General features: G+C 39.8%; 1 non-coding gene across 1 annotated transcript; it reads right to left on the reverse strand.

Moving 5' to 3' along the window:
- Window positions 1–2,981: 2,981 nt before the first annotated feature.
- Window positions 2,982–3,056, reverse strand: Trnar-gcg (transfer RNA arginine (anticodon GCG)). The gene has a single exon. It is a non-coding gene; the product is annotated as a tRNA-Arg (tRNA).
- Window positions 3,057–8,613: the final 5,557 nt, after the last annotated feature.

Here is an 8,613-nt window from a genome sequence, read left to right on the forward strand (position 1 = left end):
AAGTTGACCACGTGAAGCAGGTGGTGTAATGATCAAAGTAGCCCTCAGCTATTCTTTTCGGGAAGATTTCACAGAGAGTTAGTATGAATTTAGTAGACCAGTGTGTGGTAATTACATGACGGACAGGATTGCGCTACGAACGTAACTTCTTTGGGTGAAAATTGAATCGGTTGGTTGTGATTAATTTCCTCTTGCATATGTTTCAACGTTCTTCGTGTGTTATTTTATGAATGCAGTGTTGTATGCAGTCTCCCAATCTTGGCTCCATATTTGATGTGTTCCGTAAGATTACAATCTCACATTTTCACTATCCTAAATAAGGCACCAGTTTAGTTATGAATCAAGTTTAATATGCTGAAATTTCAATGATCAATGTTAAAATAAATTTCCAAATACAAACTGATTTATTTCTCTTTATTTAAATTCTCTTTTTTATGTATATATCACCATTTGTCGTATGACTATTAAAAGATTATAATTAATGTTAGTCTGGTTGGGAATTTAGTAAGCTAGACTGGATACCTGGTGAAACAGTTGCGCAGTAATGCAAGGTTAACTTCCCCAGACAGCTCACACCTTTTCACCCACTTTTATGGTCTTGGATAGCAGCACCGCTTGCAGAACAAATTAAAGCAACAACCTTACAAGTTAAGTCGCATAGTCCTCAGAGCCATTTGAACTATTTTTGAACCAACAAAAAGGTCACTCAACGGCTAATCGCAAATAATCGTAGGTAGCCTTCACACTAAATGTTGTTGTTATTGTGGTCTTCAGTCCTGAGACTAGTTTGATGCAGCTCTCCATGTTACCCGATCCTGTACAAGGTTCATAATCTCCCAGTACTTACTGCAACCTACTTTCTTCTGAATCTGCTTAGTGTACTCATCTCTTGGTCTTCCTCTACGATTTTTACCCTCCGTGCTCCCCTCCAATGCAAAATTGGTGACCCCTTGATGCCTCAGAACATGTCCTACCTACCGATCCCTTCTTCTAGTCAAGTTGTGCCACAAATTTCTCTTCTCCCCACTTCTATTCAATACCTTCTCATTAGTTATGTGAGCTACCCATCTAATCTTCAGCATTCTTCTGTAGCACCACATTTAGAAAGCTTCTATTCTCTTTTTGTCTATACTATTTATCGTCCACGTTTCACTTCCATACATGGCTACACTCCACATAAATACTTACAGAAACAACTTCATGACACTTAAATCTATACTCGATGTTAACAAATTTCTATTCTCCAGAAACGCTTTCCGTAACATTGCCAGTCTACATTTTATATCCTCTCTACTTCGAACATCATCAGTTATTTTGCTCCCCAAATAGAAAAACTCATTTTCTACTTTAAGTGTCTCATTTCCTAATCTAATATTCTCAGCATGACCCGATTTAATTCGACTACATTCCATTATCCTCGTTTTGCTTTTGTTGATGTTCATCTTATATCCTCCTTTCAAGACACTGTCCATTCCGTTCAACAGCTCTTCCAAGTCCTTTGCTGTCTCTGACAGAAATACAATGTCATCGGCGATCCTCAAAGTTTTTATTTCTTCTCCATGGATTTTAATTCCTACTTTGTGACCAAAAGAACTATTCCGTCCTAAGTTGTTGTGGCTTAGTTTTTAGTTTTCTTTAATTTGTGCTGTTTTCTTTTCGATAGGTTTTTATACATTATTTTTGTCTTATCGTAATTGATTTTCAGCTCTACTTTCAAACTTCCTCTGTTAATGGGATCCATTCGTTGTTGAGGCTTAGCTGCAGTAGTGGCTAACAGTACAACATCATCAATACGAAAACAGTTCAGTAACATTCACTCATTCCTCATTTACCTAGTTTCGGGACCTGGAAACTTCCTCTAGGGCCGCAGATAACAGTTTAGATGATATGAAATCTCCTTTAAAACGTAAATAAAAAAACGATAAACGGTTAGTAAATATAAAGTCTTTTAAGCGCGACGCATTTCGGAGGATTTGCTCCATTACCAGGATGCACTTCCGTTTTCTTTTCTTTTCTTTTTTTTTTTTTTTATCTGAGGTGTATTATTGGGAAACCAACACTCATGTGCGTCACTGCTGAATACTTTCCTCGGAAGTACTGCTTCCGAGCTTTTCACATTCAGAGTTTACAGACTGTACCAGAAATGTCCTATATAATAAAGCAAAGCATCCAAAATGCGTCGTAAATCATAAATTTTACATTTAGGTAGTAATCGCATGCTATTTTTATTTGTATTTCAAACAGACAATTACGAAAAAGCCTACCAAATATTTGTATGTACATATCGATATCTTCGCCTGACTGTGTTTTAGTTTCTAATTATCTCACTATCCTGATTAAGTGTAAAGTATTCCTTGTATAACGACGTATGTACAGCCTTTTTTGAAGATCTGTTAAAACACAATTCTTTTTTAACTGAGTCAGAAGCTTTCTTACGGTCACAAAAACTTACAACAACAGGGAGAGCGGTGTGCAAAGTACATACCCCTCTGTATCCACATCTGGTGACGCCTAAGAGCTGAGGATGACACGGCTCCCGGTCGGTGCCGTTGGGGCCATCAACGCCTGTTCGGACAGTGTTATGTTATTAAAAAGCTTTCTTAAAATCTATGATTCTTAGAAAATTGATAATTCTTGCCGGTTATTTCTTTCACCGTTTGCAAATTGTTCATTGTGATACACACACTTCTAAATGCAGAATGTTCCTTTCCCTGCCCGGAACAAACATAATTATTTGTCTAGACAGTTGGTGGTCGTTTTGGTGGCTATCTTATCTTGTACAATGCGGCAAGGAGGCTGACACATCCGTAGTGTTTTACGTCTTGCCTCGGCCCGTACTTGTGAAGTAGAACGATTGTACCAGAATTCCCATTGAGGAATTGTCTCCCTATGCAGACATTCCAGACATATTTCCAGAATGAGATTTTCACTCTACAGCGGACTGTGCGCTGATATGAAACTTCCTGACAGATTAAAACTATGTGCTGGACCGAGACTCGAACTCGGGACCTTTGCTTTTCGCAGGCAAGTGCTCTACCAACTGAGCTACCCAAGCACGACTCACGAGACGAGGTACTGGAAGAAGTAAAGTTGTGAGGACGGGGTGTGAGTTGTGCTTGGGTAGCTCAGTTGGTAGAGCACTTGCCCGCGAAAAGCAAAAGTCCCGAGTTCAAGTCTCGGTCCGGCACACAGTTTTAATCTGTCAGGAAGTTTCATTCCAGACATAATTTTCCAAGATCATTTTCTATTGCCTCACCTGAATCTACAAATACCTTCTCTGAAACAATCAGCTTCAGATGCTTTTCCATTCTTCATGTTTCGAACGATTTTACGAACATCCACTGGTACCACATCCAGACAGCTAATAACAAAATGGTGAAATTCTTCAAATCTAACTTCATTGCTACCTACATATTTGAAAAATAATGCTCCTTATGTGGCTGGAAGCTCGTGTAGGCGGTTTTTGTCTCTGTATCAGAGAATTAAATATGGGTTTTTCAATACCGCCTTCTGTAGTACACCCTGTATTATTTTCCTTTGTATCTAGACATGTAGTTGTGTGTGTTGGTGTATCCTGTCGCCAGCACATCAGTCGGCAAAGATGTAGCACGTAGATCGATAGTAGGTGTCGGATCAAGCGCGCCTATCGCGAGGGAGGCCAGAGACAGACTAGCAAGCAACGCGCTGCCAACGCCCTCTCTGCAGCAAGTACTTAGGCCGCTGCTGCTGACCGGAGGGTCCCACTAACTCAGGCACTCACTCGCTGACTCACTAAGGCACACTCCAGTTGGCGTCTGGCATTTATTCCCAGAGCGACATAGTTCAGCACAGAATACTGCACTGGAAGTGCATCATCTCGGAACTAAGTGAATTCTAGCGTGGGCAGAATGCTGGTGCTCGTTGGTGTGTGAATCCGTAACCGAGGTAACTGTAGACCTTGATGTTTCAAGAGAGAACATTTCTACACTACTGGCCATTAAAATTGCTACACCACGAATATGACGTGCTACAGATGCGAAATATAACCGACAGGAAGAAGATGCTGTGATATGCAAATGATTAGCTTTTCAGAGAATTCACACAAGGTTGGCGCCGGCGGCGACACCTACAACGTGCTGACATGAGGAAAGTTTCCAACCGATTTCTCATACACAAACAGCAGTTGACCGGCGTTGCCTGGTGAAACGTTGTTGTGATGCCTCGTGTAAGGAGGAGAAATGCATACCATCACGTTTCCGACTTTGATAAAGGTCGGAGTGTAGCCTATCACGACTGTGGTTTATCGTATCGCGACATTGCTGCTCGCGTTGATCGAGATCCAATTACTGTTAGCAGAATAGGGAATCGGTGGGTTCAGGAGGGTAATACGGAACTCTGTGCTGGATCCCAACAGCCTCATATCACTAGCAGTCGAGATGAGAGGCATCTTATCTGCATGGCTGTAACGGATCGTGCAGCCACGTCTCGATCCCTGAGTCAACAGATGGGGACGTTTGCAAGACAACAACCATCTGCACGAATGGTTCGACGACGTTTGCAGCAGTATGGACTATCAGCTCGGAGACCATGGCAGCGGTTACCCTTGACGCTGCATCACAGACAGGAGCGCCTGCGGTGGTAACCAACGAAGAACCTGGGTGCACGAATGGCAAAACGTCACTATTTCAGATGAATCCAGGTTCTGTTTACAGTATCATGATGGTCGCACCTGTGTTTGGCGACATCGCAGTGAATGCACATTGGAAGCGTGTATTCGCCATCCCCGTCATCCTCGTCGTGATGGTATGGGATGCCATTGGTTACACGTCTCGGTCACCTCTTGTTCACATTGACGGCACTTTGAACAGTGGACGTTACATTTCAGATGTGTTACCACCCATGGCTCTACCCTTCATTCGATCCCTGCGAAATCCTAAGTTTCAGCAGGATAATGCACGACCGCATGTTGCAGGTCCTGCATGGGCCTTTCTGGATACAGGAAATGTTCGACTGCTGCCTTGGCCAGCACATTCCCCAGATCTCTCACCAACTGAATATGTCTGGGCAATGTTGGCCGAGCTACTGGCTCGTCACAATGCGCCAGTCACTACTCTTGATGAACTGTGGTATCATGTTGAAGCTGCATGGGCAGCTGTACCTGTACACTCCATCCAAGCTCTGTTTGACTCAGTGCCCAGACTTATCAAGGCCGTCATAACGGCCAGAGGTGGTTGTTCGGGATTCCAATTTCTCAGGATATATGCACCCAAATTGCGTGAAAATGTAATCACAAGTCACTTCTAATATAATACATTTGTCCAATGAATAACCGTTTATCATCTGTATTTCTTCTTGGTGTAGCAATTTTAATGGCCAGTAGTGTAAGGTTTATGCCACATTCAGGGAAAGCATAAAAATGTCATCCAGTAATTCACAACGCGGTCGAAAGTGTGTGTTGAGTGATCGTGACTACAGTCACTGAAGAGGATTGTGACGAAAAATAAAAGACAGACCGCTGAAAAAGCCACTGCAGAACTGAATGTCGCACTCGTGAACCCTATCGGCACCAAAACAATGAACAGGGAATGGTAGGGAGAGATGGAATTCCAAACCTATTCGTCAGTGATGCAAATACCCATAACAGGAAAACTTGACGCCAAAGCCATAATACTTGGATTATGGAGCAATGAAACAACGTTATTTCGTTTCCTCGTCTTGTTTCACACTGTTTCCAACTCCTACCTGAGTTTATGTCCCAAGAGTGAGACACGGTGGAGGTCCGATGATGATTTGATCAGCCATATGCCTCAGAGGGGCATTCAACAACTCCCTCAATCAAAGCCAAGTTGAATAGCTACTTGCGCAAGGGCCAGAGGTGGACCAACGTATTACTGACTGGTTCAATTTGTAAAGCTTTTTTTTCTTGAATAAATATCCAATTTTACTGAAATTTTAATGATTTGTTTTTCTGTGCATGTATATCACTTCTATCGATTTCTGTCCCATTCGCATAATTCCTGTGTGGTGCGTCTTTTTTGTCTTCGGGTTTATATTGATGAAGGAGAGCTGATACATTAGTTGGCAATGGTGGATGATATCTTAATTAAATGTTGTATGAAAGCTCTCTTGTGGTTTGCATGTAGGTTATATTGGAAAAAAATGTGACTATTATTTCCAGCTGTTAATCCATAACATTCACAATAAGGGCTATCTTGTATGTGTATTTGGAGAAGATGACTGGGCAATAATCCATGATTAAATTTAATGCGAATTATGGAACTTGTAAAGTCGTTATTTGGTTTGATTGTGTGTAACCAGGGTTTAGGGAGATTGTTAGACTGTATTTGTCCATAACATTTACCTTTAGTGTGTACTGATGACTGATATACAGTTTCTCGTTGGCAACTTGTTCTTCTCCATAACATAGTCTTCAGATCTGACGGCAATAATGAGATGTTTTTAACTGTGCATTTTTTAGCGATGGTCTTCACTAAGTCACTATTTCAATATAGTAATGGGTATAAATGTATATATTTTTATATATGATGCCTTAATATGTACACCCATCAATGTGTTGGTTGTTTTTCCTCTGCGTCAAACAGTCTCCCCACATATACGTCACAAACTTTGCAACCTGATGTTTTCTGCACCACTAACAAGTAAACCTATCCAAGGAATGCAGTTCGATTCTGATCGGTTTTGAACATGGTGTAGTGTAGTACAAAATAAGAGACTCATGTTCTTCAGTTCTTTATACGCATCCACACGGCTGGTAACGAGGTGAGACACCCCCCTTAAAAAAAATTGAGTTTCATATTTCTGAATGATTACCGTTGAAACGGTAACAGATATAACAAAACTTCAAATAAAAGTTCTATGGTTTTTAATGTACGTTACATATTTGTCGAAAAAGTCATATTTTTCGACATCCCCCTCCCTATTATTTTGTTTTTCATTTCAGCATCTGACAAACAGCAAAACATATAGCGTCATTAGTACCAAATTCAATCATATATTAAGAAATGACGATGCATTTATGAGAAATAAGCTAAAAATGTCCCTCTATCGCTGTACATGCACACAGTCACCGCAGTGCTTCTTTGCATATAAATATATTCTAATTGTATAGTCCACATATGTTGCTCTAGTTATATGTTTCCTTTTTATTTTATGTAATATAAAATAACTTGTGTTTATTTGTTTTTTCTTTTTACATTTGGTGTATCATTTTTGTTTTCGAGTTGCAACGTTTCCAGTTTTAATTATGTTATGTGTGAAACTGTTTTTACATTATTGTTGTACCTTTACTCTGTAAATCTGTACAGTGATTAGGAAGCGCAGTATTGTTCAGGTCAAAAAACTGCTGAATGCAATTTGATTATGCGTACCAAGCACATCGGACAATTGCAATTTCACATATAGTTAACAATTGTCTCACATTTTCGTGGTTTCTGTTCAATGTAACCACTCTTGTTCCATGCACATTTAAACAGAGTGGCGATTGTGAGAGAATAAAAGTGATTGTAAATGAAAGACTGAATTTTAGAATATTATTTCTTAAAAATGCAGCAGAGTCCCGCTAATCCGAACGCCAGTAATCCTAACGTTCGGTTAATCCGAACATGAAAAATGTTAGTCTATGTATGGAGCACTGTGCGGTAAACTGCTGTACATACGCACTATTTTAATTTTGACAGTACAGTAAACATGTATTAGAAAAATTGGCAAGAAAACATTAGGTTCAATAATGCATAACAATGAAAGAAAAGCTGTCAAACTTACTAAAATTCAGCGGACATTTTATCCTTACTTAATAGATGAAAAAACTCAGTCATTGTTTTTTCGGCGCAATGAAGACACTCTGTGCATAGCTGCGCCATTGTCTCATAAACATCAAATCAGGAGGCGTAGCAGTGGACTGTTGCCCTAAGCGACTGCACAAAAAAATGTTTGGATTTTCGATAGAACTCTTGGAGCTCTGTTCAGAACTGTGCTCAGATGCATTGTACTTTATATTTTGCGGGAATTCTCGAAGAAAATAATAATACCCGGAAAAATTTTCGTATCCAAAACATTCTTTGTCAATTTCCGCATAATATAAATAAGTACAACAGTTCTGAGCACAGTTTTGAACAGATCTCCAAGAGTTCTATCGAGAATCCATGAAATATTTTTTTGTGCAGCTAATAGTTTACGAGATAATTACAATTTAAGGAGAAAATCTTTTCACTTACTGTGAAGTTGGCTCTCTTTTCTTCAGAAATGTATATTTTTTTCAGAGTTCTTGATAGATATGCCATAGTTCTAGAGTTCTTTGTACAAAATTTGAATAGTTCTGCAGAATACATATATTTCTGCAAAAAAGGGTGCCAGCTTCACAGTAGGAGCTCTTATGGAGATCTTAGTTAAGTTGCAGTTACCTCTTAATCTATTACCTGCATAAAAAATGCTACTAGGATTTTCGATAGAACTCTTCACGTGGTGTCCAGAACTGTCATCAGAACTGTTGTACGAATATATTTACATTTGCTGTAGAGAAAGTGTGTCCCACTTTAAATCAATTTATCTCATAAGCTATTATCGCCATAGAAAAATTATTGGGATTTTCGATAGAGCTCTTGGGGTTCTGTTCAA

Source organism: Schistocerca gregaria, chromosome 9, assembly GCF_023897955.1.
Source record: "Schistocerca gregaria isolate iqSchGreg1 chromosome 9, iqSchGreg1.2, whole genome shotgun sequence".
In the NCBI taxonomy this organism is placed as follows: Eukaryota; Metazoa; Arthropoda; class Insecta; order Orthoptera; family Acrididae; genus Schistocerca; species Schistocerca gregaria.